We start from the raw sequence: 19,238 nt of genomic DNA on the forward strand, positions 1-19,238 counted from the left end.
TACTGTAATAAAGACATAGCTAAGAGGAGTAGAGTACGAGACTGAAAGAGAGGAGGAAACAGGAAATGGTTGAAAGTGGGAAATCAATTTAATAAAATCATATTATATGGATATATAAACATACCACAGGGAATTTCTCCTTTGTGTGTGTACATGTAGAAAGAACCAGTCAAAAACAAGTAATAAATGCACAAAAGGAAGATCAATTAGAGGGAGGATAATAAGGGGAGGAAGAAGGGAAAAGGGGTGGATCAAAAACTAAAACAAATTAAATGAAATTCCATGCATATATGATTTTGTCAAGATGAACTCAACTTCTATGTACAATTGTAATGCCCTAATTAAAAAAATTATAAACACTGGTAAGTTTGGTGCATCAAATTTAGAACATATATATCCAAAGGCACAATAAAAAAATTAAAAGACCCGGGTATGGAGGCATATACCTGTAACCCCAGCAACTTGGGAGAATGAAGCAGAAGGATCACAAGTACAAAGCCAGCCTCAGCATTTAGTGAGGCCCTAAGCAACTCAGCAAGACCCTATCTCAAAATAAAAAAGGGCTAAGTATGTGGCTGAATGATTAAGTGTCCTTGGGTTCAAACCCAAGTATCAAACACAAAAATTAAAGATAACTACCAACTAAATAACTGCAAATCATATAATTAACAAAGAATTGGTATCAAGGGTATATAAACAACTCCTGGAAAAAAAAAATCAATAAACAAATGATGAACCATTCAATAGAAAAATTGCGTAATGATACAAAGAGGAATTCAAAAAGAAGAATTTTAACTGCACTATAAAACACATGAAAAAAGCCAAGCATGGTGGCACACACCTATAATTCCAATGGCTTGGGAGGCCCAGGCAGGAGTATCACCTGTTGAAAATCAGACTCAGCAATGTAGCAAAGGCCTAAGCATTTGGCGAGACCCTGACTCTAAATAAAAAATAAAAAGGACTGGGGATGTGGTTCAGTGATTAAGCACTCCTGTGTTCAATCCCTGTTACCAAAACATGCACACACACACACACACACACACACACACACACACACACAAAGCTGAGCATGGTGGTCCATGCCTCTATCCCAGAAACTTGGGAGGTTGAGGCACAAGGATCCCACTATCAAGGTCAGTCTGGGGAACATAATGAGACCCTGTCTCAAAATAAAAAATAAAACATAGGCTGGGGATATAGCTCAGTTGGTAGAGGCAAGCACAAGGCCCTGGGTTCAATCCCCAGCACTACAAAAAAATATATATATAAATAAATAAATATATATATATATATATATATATATATATATATATATATATATATATATAAAAAAGAAGGAAATAGAAGAAGGATCCAGGTACAATGGTGCATGCCTCTAATCCCAGGGACTGAAGATGGCATAGCAGAAGGATCACCAGTTCTGGGGCCAGATTCAGTAACTTCACAGGACCCTGTCTCAAAATTTTAAAAAATATATAAAGGACTGTGGATGTAGCTCAGTGGTAGAACACACCTGGTTTTAATCCCCAGTGCTGCAAATACATGAAGAACTGTTCAACCTCAGTTATAATCAAAGAAACACAAAATTAAAACATGATGGTTAAAAATTTTAAAACGATCAAATTGGTAATAATTCAGATTGGGTTAAAAAGAAGTATTGGTGAAGTTGTGGAGCAACAGAAATTTCTATACTCTTTGGATAATTAGTGTGAATACTTTGGAAAAGTCAATCATCATTCTGTATGATCCTTTAGTACTAACCTTATACACCTGCCCTAGAGAAATTATTGAACATGTACGAGACATGTACAAGATATGCTTCAAAGTAGCACTTGTAAAACCTGCCTGGGAATGAACCAAATACTCCTTTATAGGATAACACATTATAATATACTCCTAAAATGGAATGCACTATTGAAAAATCAGTAAAATATAGCTACATACATTAATATTAACATGAAATTATCTTAGAAATATAATGTTAAATGAATAATGGAATTACAGTATTATTCAATCCCTAGCAAATTAAAAACATGCAAAACCAGATGATAATATCTATAAAGATATAGGCATATATAATTTTTAAATCTTAAAACTTAATATAGCTGGGCACAGTGGCACATGTCTGTAATCCCAGCAGCATGGGAGGCTGAGACAGGAGGACAGTGAGTTCAAAATCAGCCTCAGCAATTTAGCTGAGGTGCAAAGCAACTCAGTGAGACCCTGTCTCTAAATAAAACACAAAATAGGGCTGCGGATGTGGCTCATGGTCAAGTGCCCCTGAGTTCAATCCCCAGTACCAAAACAAACAAACAAACTTAATACAGCCAGAAAACAACACAAAACTCATTATGGTACTTGCCTGGGAGGAGAAGCAATAACTAGTGAAAGGAGCAGTAGGGTTTTCAAATATACTGAGGATACTCTATTACTTAAGCTACGTGGTAGATATGAGTGCTCACCTATTATTCTTTTAGTGATATATGATATAGTTCATCATAAACATTTTATACATCAACTTAGAAAAAGATACATTCAGGAATGGTTTTCAAACTATGCCCCACTAGGCTGCCTAAATGATCACCATAGGAGGATACTAAGGAGTGGGAATGTTAAGGAATTTTAGACTCTGGGCTTCCCTATTCCAGTTTCTCTCAGTGGAGCTGAATTCATCCAAATACAGAGACGCTTTAAAACCTGTTTCATCCTGGGCTGGGGATGTGGCTCAGAGGTAGACTGCTCGCCTACCATCCACAAAGACCTGGGTTCAATTCTCAGCACTGCAAAAAACTATTTCATCTCACATGGGATTATATGCAGAAAGAAGGGCCCAGAATGAATTACAAGGTTCCTTGTATATTCAGATATTTCTATTGCATTTAACATTTTATAGAGGGTCAAAGAACTGAAAGGCTCAAGTATCAGCAACCATTGCCTAGAGACGATAAATTCAAAAGAAAGATAAAATAGTTGTGAAAAGATATTATAGGTCAGGTGAATAAAACTGGTACCTGTTTACATATAACTTTTAGGGAATTCATCAGTAATAAAATGGATTAAGATGAGAGGCTATTCTGTAAGTCTCTGATCTTGGTTTCTTCTTCCAACCAGCTACAAGTTTCATAATGACTTTTAACACCAACATGGGTGTGGGGGTGTCTCATTCTTCTCTTTCTTCTACCTCACCTGTTTACTCTGTTATTCACTGTAATAAAGCATCATACATGGCTATAAATTTTTCTTTTATAAGATATGTCAGGAAATGTGAAAACTTTCAACTCCCCAGAGATTACAGAGTCTTTCCAAATCCTGAGCATTAGTCATGGAGTACTAATGCAAAAAATACTATAATCTAACTATATGCTTCAGCAATTCCAGTGTCTGGGTAATGCCAAAAAATGTTTTTATGGCCCTTTCCTCCTTAGCATTTTCAACCTGGTGCAACATCCCTGCTGATTTTGCTGTTTGGCAAAGGTCAGCTTTGAGTGTGCCTTGGTGTTTCAGCAAAGATGGATACTGTGCTTAATGAGAACCATTTCCTGCTCTGACCTACCCTTTAATTATTTTTAATCATACATTTGGTATATCTGGCATGGTATTTCATCACTTCTGCAATTCTTTGTGAATAAGAATAAAAGCACTTATTCTGGACAGAAATGAATGAAACCATCACAGAGAGGATGCATATCAGTAGACAGTTCCCAAAAGGTGAATACAAATGGAATTTCTGTAACTCCAGGCTTATAAACAAATGATAATTTCTAATAAGCTTTCCATTTACTTTTGAATGATCAACACTATTATCTGACCTTTAACTATTTACTTCACTTAGGTCACTCATCCAAGTTGTTAATGCTCTAGAAATCAAATGTACCAAAAAGAACCGAAAAGAAATTTTTAGATTCAGGAAGACATTTGTAAAGCAACTAATTGCCTCCCTAATTTGTTGAGGTTTTTAACTTTGAACTTTCATTTACAGATAAATGCTCTTAAAAATAAATACTATTATAAAAGAATTCTGTACAAAAAAAAAATGATTTCCTTAACCTGATTTCAATATTATACAATGTACATATTTATTCTAAAATTGCATGGTACCTCATAAATATGTGACATTTTTATGTTTTTATGTATCAGCTTAAAAATTAAATTTAAAAGAGGATTTTTGACTCTTAGAGGATGACTCACTAAAAGGAATTACCATGTGCAGAGCATCACAAGTTAATGTATCAACATGAAAGGTCAATACAGAAGTGTGCTATAGGATTTGGTATATCTTTCTCGGATTTCGCTATTACTCAAATGCTTCAAAGAAGAGAGAAATACAAGCATTTTAACTAAGTAATTAAAAGCAATGCTTTGTTTGTTTGCTTTGTAGTATTGGGGATTAAACCCAGGGTAATCTCCCACTGAGCTAATGAGTCAGTCCTTCTTATATCAAGACAGTCTCTGGCGACCGATGAGCCTGGCCTCAAACTGGTGATCCTCCTGATTTAGCCTCCTGAGTCCCTTCTGGGTGTACCCAACCACGCCCAGCTTAAAAGCAATTTTTCATTAAAACATATTATGTATCAGCTTAAAAATCAACTTAAAAAGAGGATTTCCAACTCTTGGAGGATGACTCACTAAAAGGAATTACCAAGAAGAAGCAGAAGGGGAGGAAGAGGAGGAAGAGGAGGAGTGGGAGGAGGAGGGGGAGGAGGAAAAACACCATACAGACATTCCAAAAGCTTACTAGCAACTGGAAAGGTTACATGACCAAGTTGGGGAGTGGGGGCAATGGTAGAAGTGGATGGAAATGACCAATGCCTGCTATATACATGTATGGAAATATTACACTGAATCTCATTAGTAGGTATAATTAACATATATTAATAAAAATGACTTTTTTTAAGCCTTTAAGGGCAAGCAGTCTACCTTACTGCCCATATCGCATTCCTTTGGGTACTACCGCTTTTGTGCTCCGCCTCCCCCACTTGGGTTTAGTTTCTTATTCCACAGTTAAAGGCTTTTTCTTGAAGCAAAAGAAGAGCAGCCTTTTAGCAACCTCAACACTCAAGCTCCTCACCTACTTGCTCTCCCTGTGACTGGCTCCCTCACTGGAACAGGAGTAGGTCTAAGGTCAAAGTTTGCGGCAGTGGTCACAGTACTACCTTCTACACTGAAGAAGTAGTGCGCATGTGTAATTCCCGGAATTCTGGTGCACCCACTTCCGGTACAACTTACTTCCGTTCCCAGTGTGCAGTGCGAGTAGAACCATGGAGCGCGCCACAGGATTTACCCACAGGGAAGAACAACGGCATGACTGTGGAGGTGGTGAAACATTTAGAAATCAACAAAGATTCAATGAGGAACTTTTCTGGGACTTTAAGATAAACATATTAGGTAAAAAGGATGATACACCAGTCCATTTTTGTAACAAATGTGAATTACCAATTAGAATCTATGGGCGGATGATTCCATGTAAGCATGCTTTTTGCTATGGTTGTGCTGTTTTACATGGAAATGAGGGAGACAGAGTGTGTCCAGGCTGTGGTAATCCAGTGAGGCGAATTGAGAAGCATGCGCAAGGTTCTCTCTTCATGTGCAGCACTGTTCAAGAGTGCAAGAGAACGTATTTGTCTGAGAGAGATTTACAGGCTCATATCAACTTACGCCATATGGAAGATAGCTCCTAATTTGAAAAAGTTCATCCTCTGTTGTGCTCTTCAGCACGAATTGAAATCCCTAGTTATGTTATTATGCAGCCAGATAAATATTGTTGGAACCATATTTCACCAAAGCAATACCTTATGATACTACTGCCTCCTTTGCAACACATGTGCCATATGGGCTATATCATTAGCCACGTGAGAATATTTGTGCTCCTCCAGCAAAACTGTTCATGGCTTCATCTCCACCTCCTTCATTGAATCAGAGAACTTTAATATTTCAACAAGATATAGCAATTTAATATTTTCTCCTAATCAAGACAAATCAAAATCAGGTGGTTGAGAACCACCACCTCCTTCCTTCCCTTCTACACCAGCTCATAATAATCCTGAATATTTGGGTAAACCAGTGGTATTGAACTTTCAACATATTGTGCCTCCACAGCAATTCTATATATACTGCCTTCTCCTCCAGCATTAATCCATGTAATACCACATCTTCCCCAGGATGCTAGAACTTTTCACTTGCTCTATAGCCAACCTTCAAGTCAACCACACTCTCCATAGACACGCTATTGTCCAGATGCCACCTTATACAAAATATCTTCCTTTAGGACCTGCTTCAGCTCAACATGATGGTTCATCTGTGAGTATATGTATCTCACCGTTGTAATCCTAACTCTTTACCCCAGTTTACTGAAGACCAAGAACTGAGCCCTCCTTTTATACAACCAGGGAAAATGAATAGTGGGATGTGGTTTACACCCATATAGACTCCTTCCTTCCTGAATGCAGAGTCTACCTTCGAAGAGCTCGATTCTTGGACCACATTGCCCAGCTCAGACATGATAAAGATCATATTACCAATGATAATAGTATTCCGAACAGAAGATATGACAAGATGGTAAAAGTAAGTACTCAAGCTGTAGACTATTTGGGGAAAAGTAAAGCATATCTTACAGGTGTGACTATGGAACACCTAGTGTTGGGTTTTGTTTTGTTTTGTTTTGGGGGAGTGGTACTAGGGATCAAACCCACAACCCTGCCTTACACATACCAGGCAAGCACCCTACCACTGAGCTACTATCACCAGCCCTTTAAAATGGTTTTAAATGCTAATGTAAGGAATGATTTCAGGCACTTTACTATAGAACAGTTAAGTGACTTGGTTGAGCCTACCTGTTTTAATAGCTTTGTTCCCTCATGTGATAAGCTGGTCCAGAAGTGACCATTTGTAATATTATTTCAAGAAAAAAAATGTATATTCTGCTTTCAAAAATATTTTTATTAAACCTCATACAACTTTCCTCAATATATTTTGTTCAACTGAGTAAACAATTTTAATATGGTGTTTAAAAAACAAAACAAAACAAAAGTCTTTGTACTCCAATCTATCTCAATGTAACTGATAATTTCCTTGGTTCTAGGACCAAATTGTTCCTTTTATTCTAGTTGAGACTTGTTGACCCAAACCATCTACAGGCTGGGCCCTGCTGTGAATTCTAGAATCTATACAATCAGAAGTGCTTAAGCAACCCTAGCTCAAATCTATCAAAACCAGTATCACATTCCTCTTACTACTCCAACTCTAACTTTACGCCTAAGGGTGTAGTTACAGGGCTTTATCAGTTTAAATCTCATACTTAAGACCCACTTAATGAGGCCTTTTATTCTTCTCTAAACCTAACCCTTGTGTTCTTTCCATGCACAAAGCCCAATCTAGGTAATTTATTAGGTCACAGTAACCTTGACTTGTCCTTGCCAGTGTAAGGATAAATGAAACTTAATTTTTCTTTTGGTAGCCAGGGGCACTTTACCATTGAGCTACATCCATAGCCTGCCTGCCTTTATTTATTTATTTATTTATTTATTTATTTATTTATTTATTTATTTATTTTCTTTGGAGATATGATCTTGCTAAATTGCTTAGGGCCTCTCTAAAATGCTGAGACTGGCTTTGAACTTCCAATCCTCCTACCTCAGCCTCCCCTGTCACTGGGATTACAAGTGTATGAATCTTAAAATATTTTTAAATTTTCCTGGCGTAGGGCTGGGGTTGTGGCTCAGTGATAGAGCTCCTACCTGGCATGTGTGAGGTACTGGGTTCAATCCTCAGCATCACATTAAATAAATAAAGGTATTGTGTGCATCTACAACTAAAATAAATTTTAAAATTTTCCTGGTGTAAAAAAAAGAGAACTTTTCTCCATTTCCTTTTATCATTTTCTTTAAACACCTATTTATAAATGCTATCTCTGCCTCCTTGAAATGTATATAAAATTTTTAAAAGCTAAATAAGCCTCTTGCAGCCAGTTTTGCATCCTAGAAATATCATTTTTACAGGCCAAGGAGCCATCTCTTTGAAAAGTGAACACCAAGAAGAGTGGTACCCTGTCTCCCTATCTGTGGGAATCAGGCTCCAAAATATAATTTCCTGCATGCCAAAAGATATGACAAATACTGTTTTTCCTTTGAATAAATTCAATTACCATATAAGTAATGAATTAATATATAGAAAAAAAAACATAAAAGTGTGAGAGGTTTTTTTGTATGTTTGACCTTGGTCTTGGACTCCCTAGCCTCCAGAACTGTGGGCAATTATAAATTTCCCAGTCTATGGAATTCTGTATGTTTATGAAGCAGCCCAAAGAGAATAAGATACCAACTATCCAAACTCGATTTAGGGAAAAAGAGAATGGGAAAGACAAATTGCTACTCAAGTATTAGTAGCAGCTACCAGTTTGGGGGCAGTCTGGAGAAAGCCAGATGAGAAATGAAGTAATTTGCCAGGCATAGTGGGGCATACCTGTAATACTAGCATCCCTAGAATCCCAAGTTCAAGGTCAACCTGGGCAACTTAGCAAGTCCCTGTCTCAAAATAAATTAAAAAGACAGGCTGGGAATGTAGCTCAGTGGTTAGGTGCCTCTGGGTTAAATCCCCCTTCCAGGGAAAAAAAAAAAGAAAGAAAAATAATAAATTAAAACTGCTCAGTTGAATCTGTTTACTAAAGGGCATACTACTACTCTAGTCCAGGGAACAAAGGAAGAGAAAACTCTTATGTTGTTATTGCAAAAAGCCAACACTGCAATAACTGATTGTAGGTTGAAAAGCTAGAGGTTACAAAAACAAAGAACAAGGGAACCAAGAAAGCCCAGAATAGTACCTGGAGTAAATCTCAGGGGCAGAACACATTGTTAGCATGTATGAAGCCCTGGGTTCAATACCCACCACTCACAAAAAAAAATAATAATAATTGGCAATTGGTTCCAATTTGACAAATTGGAAAAATCTTGGAGGTGGGAACTAGGGAAACACATTTCAATAACTTTTCCCCAGGCCAATCCACCTTTCTTTTTCTGGTCAATATGGGTGCTGCTTATTCTACAATTGGAAATTTCTTACTTTGTGCATCTGGTGAGTATGTTGATACAATTGTTGGTACATCACTTCGGTCTTCTACTTGTTCCTTTTCTACCATAGTTCCCACACAGATTGGTCCATTAAGTGAGGAACCAGCTTGTTTACTTTTTCATGATTTTCCTGTAAGCCAACTGGGAAGAACCCTGCTAAACAAATTAAAGGCTGCCATATACTGTATTCCAAATTAAGTGCTTGATGGGCTCTCTGGGAAAAAAGGGAACAAAAAAAAATTTGTTCCCTTTTGTGCCAGGGCAAAAACAAATTGATGCACCATTTTGGGCCCTAGGGAATAATGATACTGGTTTAAGATAGGAAACTAATAAAAATAGCTTACCCCAAGGATAATCCATACTGGTGTGTAAAATAATATTCTTTGGTTAAAGCTCAGTTAGAAACAATAAAACATTATAAAAATGTTAAGGGGTGGGGGAAAGGAGGAATAATTTTAAGAGTGTACTCACCCTTTAATACTCCCATACTTCCAGTAAGGAGGGAAGATAAATTTGATAAACTATGACCGACCACTATCAAGATTTGTATAGTATGTTAAATTGGTAAGTAAATTTTCTATTTTCTTAATGCATGTAGTTCTGAACCCTACAATTTTCTGACTTCAATGCAGTGCTATCCTCTGCAAAATTTGTCTCTGTAGTTGATCTGTTTTTCTTTATTCAGATCCTCTAGTGGATAAGTTTGAATTCTTATTTGTCATTACTTACATAGGAATCATAATTGTTATGAAGTCCAAGGATTCACAAAGGGTTTGGAAAATCTCCTAAGATTTTCTCTAGTCATTTACAGAAAAACTCAGAAATTTGTTCCACTGGGAAGAATGTCTATTCAATACGTAGTTAAACTTGTTGGTAGTCTTAGAAACTGATATTTTGGCTTCACAGGGACATAAAAGCTTACTAGACAAATTTCAACCTTGGCAAACTGAAGAAAAATATTTGGGGCATCCATTATCAGCTAAAGGCTGAAAAGTGTTCTATTCTAGAAGGCAGTCAATTATGTAGATGAAAGTCCTACTAAACACAGACTAATTAGATACCTCTGGTGTTTCATTTGCATGATAATCTTCCAAATCCCCTAGTTTAGACCTAGAATCTCAAGTAGCATTTGAGCAATGCAAATTAGCTATTGTCTTTCCTCTAGTTTTGGGGGCTCCATATTGTAGAAAACCTTTCCATTTGTATTTTCCCGAAAATAAAGTTGCTTCCAGTGGAACTTAAACTCTGAAATTGGGATTAGACTATAGACCAATCTGGATGTCATGGTACTGGGAATGCTTGAATGCCTCTGAACCCCAGTGGCAGCCGCCCTACTTATTGAAGAGACTTAAACCATTACACTTATGTCACTTGATACGTGTATTCCATGTCTGACAATATGATAATGGCTTAAAAGCCAGCATTTGCTGGTGTACCATCAGAGTGGCTATGAACTAGTATTTTATCCAATCCTAATATTGTGCTTATGAGATGGTATTTCCTAAACCCTATTATTCTTTTGCCAAGTTTGTGTGTGTGCGCGTGTGTGTGTCAGAGAGAGAGAGAGACAACTGCCTACTTAGATATCAATGATCCATTGTAGAGTTCAAACAGGACAGAATGACATCATTTCTAAAGGCTATGGTTTTGTTGACAACTGCAAACCTGTTAAAATTGATAGCCTCCAAACTTGGAAGCCTCACTGCTAACACAAGAAAAGTTTGTTCATTTCCAGAAATAGCCTTCACAAAGAGAAATGAACAAATGGACTCAAAAGACATTTAAAATTTTTCAATTGGACTGTAGGAAATATCTACAAAAGAATTCCTATGCCAGGGTCTTCACTTGCTTATTTTTGTTATCAACAAAATCATCTAAGTAACAGGAATTTAAAAGGCACTAGAGTATTACTATGCCCATCAAAATGATGAAATTATTCAGAACATGCTGCATTAAGGAGACTTTTTTTGCCATTCGAATTCTTTACAGAGACACTTGATTTTAGTCAACTTTTTTGCTACTATGACCAAAGTACCTGAAAAGAACAATTTTAGAGAAGAAGTCTATTTGGGGTTCACAATTTCAGAGGTCTAAGTCCACAGACAGCCAGCTCCATTCCTCTGAGCTTAACGTGAAAGTGAACATCAGGATGTAAGAGTGGTGGAGGGCAGAGGCTCACAGCATGATCAGAAAGCAGAGAGAGACAGATTCCACTCACCAGATTCAAAATGTATACCCGCATAGGCACACCACCAGTGACACCCCTCCTCCCACCACACCCTACCTGCCTTCAGTTACCATTCAGTTAATCCCTACCAGGGGATTAATTCACTGATTGGGTTAAGGCTCTCACAACCCTATCATTTCACCTCTAAGCCTTCTTGCATTGTCTCACACATGAGCATTTGAGGGACACCTCACATCCAAACAATAACAACTTCCAAAGAAAGCACAGGAAGTTTTTGCCCGCCAACTTTACCAGAAAGCTGATGGCAATAAGATTTCATGGACTTGATGCCTATGAAAGGTAGGAGATTTTGTCTAGTTGTGAAATATATGATGTCTGAATGGCCTTAAATCTTTCCCTCTTCAAAAACTTATGGTGAGCTGGGCGCAATGTTGCACACCTGTGACCCCAGGGGCTTGGAGGCTGAGACAGGAGGATCATGAGTTCAAAGCCAGCCTCAGCAAAAGTGAGATACTAAGCAATTCAGTGAGACCCTGTCTCTAAAGAAAATACAAAATAGGGCTGGGGATGTGGCTCAGTGGTTGAGTGCCCCTGAGTGCAACCCACAGTACCCTCCCTGCCACACACACAAAAACTTTAATGGTGACGCAGTGGTAAGGACTCTCTTAATTCACAAAACCCCACTTTGGGGATACCAGGGTTAATCAAATTACACAAAGGGAATAGATTTATGTCTACTAATATCCAGGAATTATGCAGATGTTTGCAGATTAAACTGTCAAACTTCAGCTGGGTGTGGTAGCATGCGCCTGTAGTTCTAGCTTTTTGGGAGGCTGAGACAGGAGGATTACTTGAGCCCAGGAATTTAAGATGGACCTGAGCAACATAGTGAGAACTCCATCTCATAATGCATAAAAAATTAGAGCTAGGGCTGAGGATATAGCTCAGTTGGTAGAGTGCTTGCCTTGCAAGCACAGGGCCCTGGGTTCAAATCCACAGCACCGCAAAAAAAAAATAAATAAATAAAAAATTAGAACTATCATACTCCAAGTAGAATGGATGACTCAAATTCTAATAAAAATCTTTAGCTAATATTTAGCAACCTACTACTACGTTAAATGGCCAGGATATTTGCCACTGACTTTGTTCAAACTAGCCTTGTTAAAAATTACAGGGACTCTTCAGAGCAATAATGTTATCTTTCTTTGAAATCATGTTTACCAGACTCAACGAATATGAGTCTGAAAGCACTTAGCCTTCTTGATTTAACTGATCCTCATAATCATGTTCAATACTTAAAAGGGCTTCTCTCTTTCCTAGAAACCCTTAGACATGAAATTTAAATGACCTGGAGGGGCCTACTGGAAGAAATTGGTCATCTCTATCAAACTGGGCAATTAAGCCAGGAGCTGAGGCATGCACCTGTAGTCCCAGCTGCTTGGAAGGCTGAGGCAGATGGATCACTTGAGCCCAGGAGTTCAGGGCCAGCCTGGGCAACATAGCAAGACCCTGTCTCATAAACAACAACTGGGCAATTTTGTTTACACAAGAGTGTTTTAGAGGAAAGATGGGTTGTCAGCACACTGGATGGGACTCTTGAGTACTGCTGATCATTCACATGACTGTCAGAGTAAAAGAAAACCCAGGTGGATTCACGCTCCTCAGGTGAAGCCAGAACCTCAGGACTACACTGTGGTTTCCACAAATAATCTGAAAATTAGTTTTCTAAAGTGAATTATTGGTATTGAACTCAACTAAAAAGAGCTATTCTAATGAGCACTATTGTTATGGCCATCTTGCTGCCCTATTCACAGTGTTGATTTCAGTTACTTTCGGAATCACATTTTACTAGCCAGGCTTAGTGGCTCATGCCTATAATCCTAGCTGCTCCAGAGTCTGAGGCAGTAGAATCATAAGTTCAAGGTCAGCTCCAGGAACTTAAGGAGACCCCATCTCAAAAAATACAAAAGGCTTGGTGTCTGGTTTCAGCATGTTTTTAAATTAATCCATGTGGCTGCATGTGTCAGTAGTCTTTAATTATATGGTGATTATAGGGTATAGTGTTCAATTGTATTAATGTGCCACATCTTTTTTGTTATTTTTTTTTTATTTAGCTGTCACTGGACCTTTATTTTACTTATTTATATGCGATGCTGAGAATTGAACCCAGTGACTCACACACACTAGGGAAGTGCTGTACCACTGAGCCACAATCCAGCCCTTTTTGTTAATTTTAATAGTGGTAGATATCTTGACTGATTTTCAGTTTAGAACTATAATAAATAAAAACCGCTATGAACATTCATATGAAAGTTTTTTTTTTTTTGTGATAGTATATTTCCTTTTATTTGGAATGTACAAGGAGGTAGACTTCCAGATTACTGGGTAATACAATAAGGGTATATTGACTTCTTTTTTAACTTTTATTTTTTAAAAAAAAGTTTCAAAAGTAGCCGTCAAAGTCGTGTGGTGGGGAAAGCCTATAATCCCTGTGACTCAGCAGTCTGAGGCAGAATTGGAAATAACTTAGCAAGACTTTGTCTCAAAATAAAAAAAAATAAAGTGGCTGCACCATTTTACACACTCATCACCAATGTGTAATGCGGATCTACTTCCTTTCTAATACCTGAGATTCTCAGTCTTTAAAGTTTTAGCCACTAGAAGTGAGTATAGAGCAGTATTTCATCGTGGGGTTTTTTGGTTTTTCTTTTTTTTTTTTTAACATTTTTAGTTGTAGAGGGACACAGTACCTTTATTTAATTTATTTATTTTTATGTGGTGCTGAGGATCAAACCCAGTGCCTCGCACGTGCTAGGCAAGCACTCTACCACTGAGCCACAAACCCAGCCTGGCTTTTGTTTTCTTTTGCTTTGGTTTTGATGGTTTTGGGAATTGAACCCAGGGGCACTTTACCACTTGCTACATCCCCAGCCCTTTTTTTTAAATTTTGAGATGGGGTTTCCTCCTTAAGTTGGCAAGGTTGGCCTCTAACTTGTGACCCTCTTGCCTTAGCCTCCAGAGTCTGTGGGCTCATAGGCCTGCACCCCTGTGCTCAGCCCACTTTGTTTTTGATTTGCATATTCCTGTTAACTAATAATGGTAACCATCTATTACTATGCTTATTGCCTAGTCATATCTTCTTATGTGAGGTGTCCATTTAAATATTTTCCCATTATACTGTGTACTTGTCTTCTTATTGAGATGTAAGATTTCACCATATTTTATGGATAAAATTTCTTTATCAGATGTACAGATTTCAAATATTTTTCCTTGTCTATGACTTGCCTTCTAATTTTCAAAACAGCAAATAAAAAATTTTTTTGTTTAGTTCGAGGCAACAAAGTTCTTTTTAACTTGTGGATTCTTTTAGAAATTTTATAGTTTATGTTTAGTTTTATAATCAATTTAAAATAAGTTTTGTATATGATGTGAGGTAATGGCCAATGTTCATGTTTTTTTTTCATATGGTTATACAGTTGTTCCATTACCATTTGCTATAAAGGCTATTCTTTTTTCAGTGAATTACTGAGGAAGTTTTGCAAATATATCAGTTGAACAAACACACAAGTCTGTTTCTGGACTGCCTAGTTTTCCCATTTCTCCAAGTCAAAGTATACTTAGGGAAAAGAAATATTATCAGTGGTCTGGCTCTTATCAATAGGCTCTCTGGGATCACAGACAAAAACACACAACCTTAATTGGTAGCATTTACTGACTGCCAGGATAAGTTCTCCAACCATGATCAATTTCAAGGTACTTTACACTGCAAATTCCAGCTGCCGTAGGTTTCTCAAACTATAAGATTCCTCAAAATGTAATGGATACCCTTCTCCCTGTGCTGAGATCCAAAAAGTACCTGGAGACAGGAAGCTGAGGTAACTATAGGTATCACCTTGCTCTTTTTTCCCTTCTCTCAGATCACAGTCATGCACAACCTCTAGTCCAAAGTCTGAAAACAGCCCTTTTATAGTGTGTCCAGTTTTCTACTCCTTTATGTCAGGAGGACAAGTTTGTATCAACTATTCCATCGTAATGAGAAGTGCCTCCTGGCTGGAAATTGTGAGTGCGTGACTTATGCTTGATTCCAACCCCCAACACCAAAAAAAATAAATAAATAAAAATGAAAAAGGAAATAAAAAAAGGGGTGAAAAAGAAAAAAAAAATATCTTATATCTATTTGGTCTAGGGGTGTAGCAAGGTATAGTAAATATTTGCCTATTATGTGAGAAATCCTGGGTTCGGTCCCCAGCATAGCAAAATTTAAAAAGTGCCTCTCAATTAGCTTTAAATGCCTCACTCTAAAATATGAACATACAATCACACATCATCATACATTTGAGGGCAGTCACTAATTGGAAAACATTCAAGAAAAGAAACTTGGAGAAACTAGACATTGTGAAAAACAGAAAACATGTTTTTAACTGTTAGTATCTTTACAGAGTTAAGAGAAGCTATTTCTATTGAGGAAATAAGAAAACTGCTGTAATAGGAAAATTTAGAGAAAAAGAGATCTTAGAAATTTAATATATTATATATTAGATTAAATGTATGTGTATATATATGTGTATATCTCTATCTCTCTCTATGTATACATATATATACTTACATACATTAGAAGAAAGTTGAAATTTTTTTCCAAGAAAAGGATGAAGAGATGGGCAGAAGGAGAGAATAAAATACCAGGTCCATCCAGGGCATTCAACATCCAACTATTTAATAGTGCTTCAGGAAAGGGAGGATATAAAGGAAAGGAAATTAAAGAAGTAAGTCAAGAAAAAAATCTTCCATTAAGGGTCATGTCTTCAGATTTTGAAAGCTCTGTACAGTGATTAATACAACATAGAGTAAAGCTCATCATGAAATTTCAGAACACCCAGAATGTTAAGAAACATTTTAAACTTTCAGTGAAAAAGAACAAGGGACATACAACTGATTAAGAAAGAAAATAAGAGTTTCTTGACAGCAACACTGGAACATAAAAGAGGAGCCATGCCTTCAAAATACTGAGGGGAAATGCTTTTTGAATTAGAATTCTACACTTCATGTCAAATGTGGAGATGGGCTAAAGGCATTTCCAGACATTCAGGGTCTCAAAAAGTAAAGAATCAACTCCACCAGAAACAAAGGAATAAAAATATGACACCATAGCATCCTGAAAACAGAAACAGTACAAAGAAAAACAAGAATTCCCTGGTGAAGGTGAAGGGAAACTCCAGAATGACAGCTGTCCAGTATACTCAAAAGAGCCAACATTCCAAATGGGCAGGAATGATGGGGAGCTTTAGGTACATGTGTTCAAGTAAAAAAGTAGAGAACTCATAAATTACCTCCTGCACCTTACTATATTAAGAACTTGTAATTCTACTAGAATTATAATAGGTACATAGAAATATAAGCCTAATCTTAATAAGCCTATTATTAATTTCAAAGAAAAATAATCCTTAAGGAATATAACCACATATACTACATAGTTCACAGTATTTACATAGCCATAATATAAAATACTAAATATCAACTTAGCCATATATTGGAGGAATAGGAAGAAAAAGGTGTCTGCATATGAGGAGAAAGTTTGATAAATCTTCATTAAATTAGATGAAATCAATATATAATGCCTAAAAGTTAAAAGTAATCAAGAAAAAGCAGTACAACATGTTATTTAGAAATCAGTGATGGGGACAGATAGAATGACTGCTGCTTTTACAATGTGCATTATATTATGAGTTGACTTTTTAATCTGAGTATGTATTGTTTTGACAGAAAGTTAAATTTTAAAATATCTTGGGGGCTGGGGAGATAGCTCAGTAGGTAGAGTGCTTGCCTTGCAAGCACAAGGCCATGAGTTCAATCCCCAGTACCACCCCAAAAAAAATATCTTCCTGGCACTATTTCAAGTTTTCCCTTGGATGCAGGAGCTCAAACAGGTAAAAATAAAAGCATGATTAGAACAGATAAAACTGAATTTATCTAGGTTGAATCCCGATCCAGTGTCTATACTCAACATTCATGCTCATTCAAACCCTTCCAATGCTAGATTTTCAAACCCACCACGTTCTGGAGTCAGACAATTCTAAATTGGTATCATAAGAAATTCAAATGTTCTTTTCCCAAGAAAAGTTAAGACTAATAACGTTATGATACTGTTTTTGAGAAAGTAGGCCAAGCCGAGCATGGTAAAACACAAATGCTCAAAAATAGATGAATGGATGATGAAAATGTGGATATATACACAATGGAGTATGACTTAGTCATAAAGAAAAATGAAATTATGGCATTTGCTGGGTGGAACTGGAGAACATCATACCAAATGAAATAATCCAGACTCAGAAAGACAAAGGCCAAATGTTTTCTATGATAGGCAGTAGCTAGTCTTAAATAAGGGGAGAAAAAAGAGAGATGGGGGGGAAAAGAGGGCTTCCATCAAACTAGAAGAAAGACTGGTGGACTAGACAAAGGGGTTTCAGAGGGAAAGAGAAGAGAGGGGATACAGGAAAGACAGTGGAATGAATCTGACCTAACTTTCTTATATATATGAATATTCCATAGTGAATCTCCATGTAAATCCACAAAACAATAACTAAACAACAAACGAAAAAAAGCACAAAAATCAGTTGAGTAGAGGGAAGTAAATTGAATTGCAGCAAACTTTATTCTACACTTTTATACTTAGGTCAAAATGAATATGAATGTTATGTATAACTAAAAAGTACCAATAAAAAGCCAAAAAAATAAAGTCAGTTGAGATTCCTCAGAGGTTATGTTGGAAACTTTTTTCTGGTAGCGGGGAGGGTACCAGGGATTGAACTCGGGGGTGTTCAACCACTAAGCTACATCCCCAGCCTTATTTTGCATTTTATTTAGAGACAGGGTCTCACTGAGTTGCTTAGGGTCTCACTTTTGCTGAGGCTGGTTTTGAATTCACAATCCTCCTGCCTCAGCCTCCCAAGTCACTGGGATCATAGGCATATGCCACTGCACCTGGCACATTGGGAAATTTTGAGGAGTCTTTTGGCTTCTTCAGTCTTTTCCTCTACCAATTGTACCATCTGCCCAGATGAATCAGGATCTTACTGACCACAAGTGGCTACCCTTGGAAACATCTGGTACAATTCCATCTGCAATGACCCTTCACTTTATAGAAGGTATACTGGTTGACCTCTTCTTCTGTAGGGTTTTCAAAATCCCCCTGATCAAGAGAACTAGTGACCTTAAAGGTGTCACATGATTTCTTGCATCTTGGCTGACCTTGGAGGGCATGGGCCAAAATGGCTACCTTTTCTTAGCCCTTTTATTTTCCTTGGCTTTGGTCTCCAAGTCTCTGTCGTGGAACATCCAGAAGGCCAGCCCCTTCAGTCTCTAAGTGGGAATAATAGACTTTAATTTTAATTTCTATGATTTTAGGTCTATCCCTTTCATTTAATTGGGATCAACATTAGTATTGGGAATGTTATATCCTATCTGACCTGTAGGTGATGGTTTATTATCTCAAATTAACTCAGGTTATTCTGTTAGAAATAGAACTTCTGCAAAACACAACGGTTATAAAGTTTCACAAGGAAAATGTAAAATTAACAAGACCCAAAACATATTCATTTCATATAATAGTTCTGAATCAAGCAATGATTTTTATACTAACATGAATGCACCTTTGACATGCCTAGCCTCTACAAAATCCCATCAATAATTTATCAACTCAATCACATATAAAATAGGAAAATAAAAGGGCTAGGAAAAGGTAACCATTTTGACCCATATGAAATCTTTTATAAACCCTATTTCTTTTTAAAGCCCTTTAACAACCTCTAAATATCTGTTATAATTTACCCAAAACCCTAATTTTGTATTTTTATCCCATTCTATTTTGGGATCATGGCATTTTTATGTAGGGCAAAAGAACGGAAGACAGACCTCCACGGATTCAAAGAAGCCTTTATTCCTTTGTGGACTCAGATGCCGTTGGTACCCATTTTCTGGATGGGGAAAAT

At 37.1% G+C, this 19,238-nt stretch overlaps 1 long non-coding RNA gene across 1 annotated transcript in view; it reads right to left on the reverse strand.

The window, feature by feature from the left end:
- LOC306650954 overlaps positions 1–19,238 on the reverse strand; it is a 192,550-nt gene that overhangs the window by 170,010 nt on the left and 3,302 nt on the right. The gene's annotated exons all lie outside the window — the stretch shown is intronic.

The sequence above is a fragment of the Sciurus vulgaris genome (genome assembly GCF_902686455.1).
Source record: "Sciurus vulgaris genome assembly, chromosome: X".
NCBI lineage: Eukaryota > Metazoa > Chordata > Mammalia > Rodentia > Sciuridae > Sciurus > Sciurus vulgaris.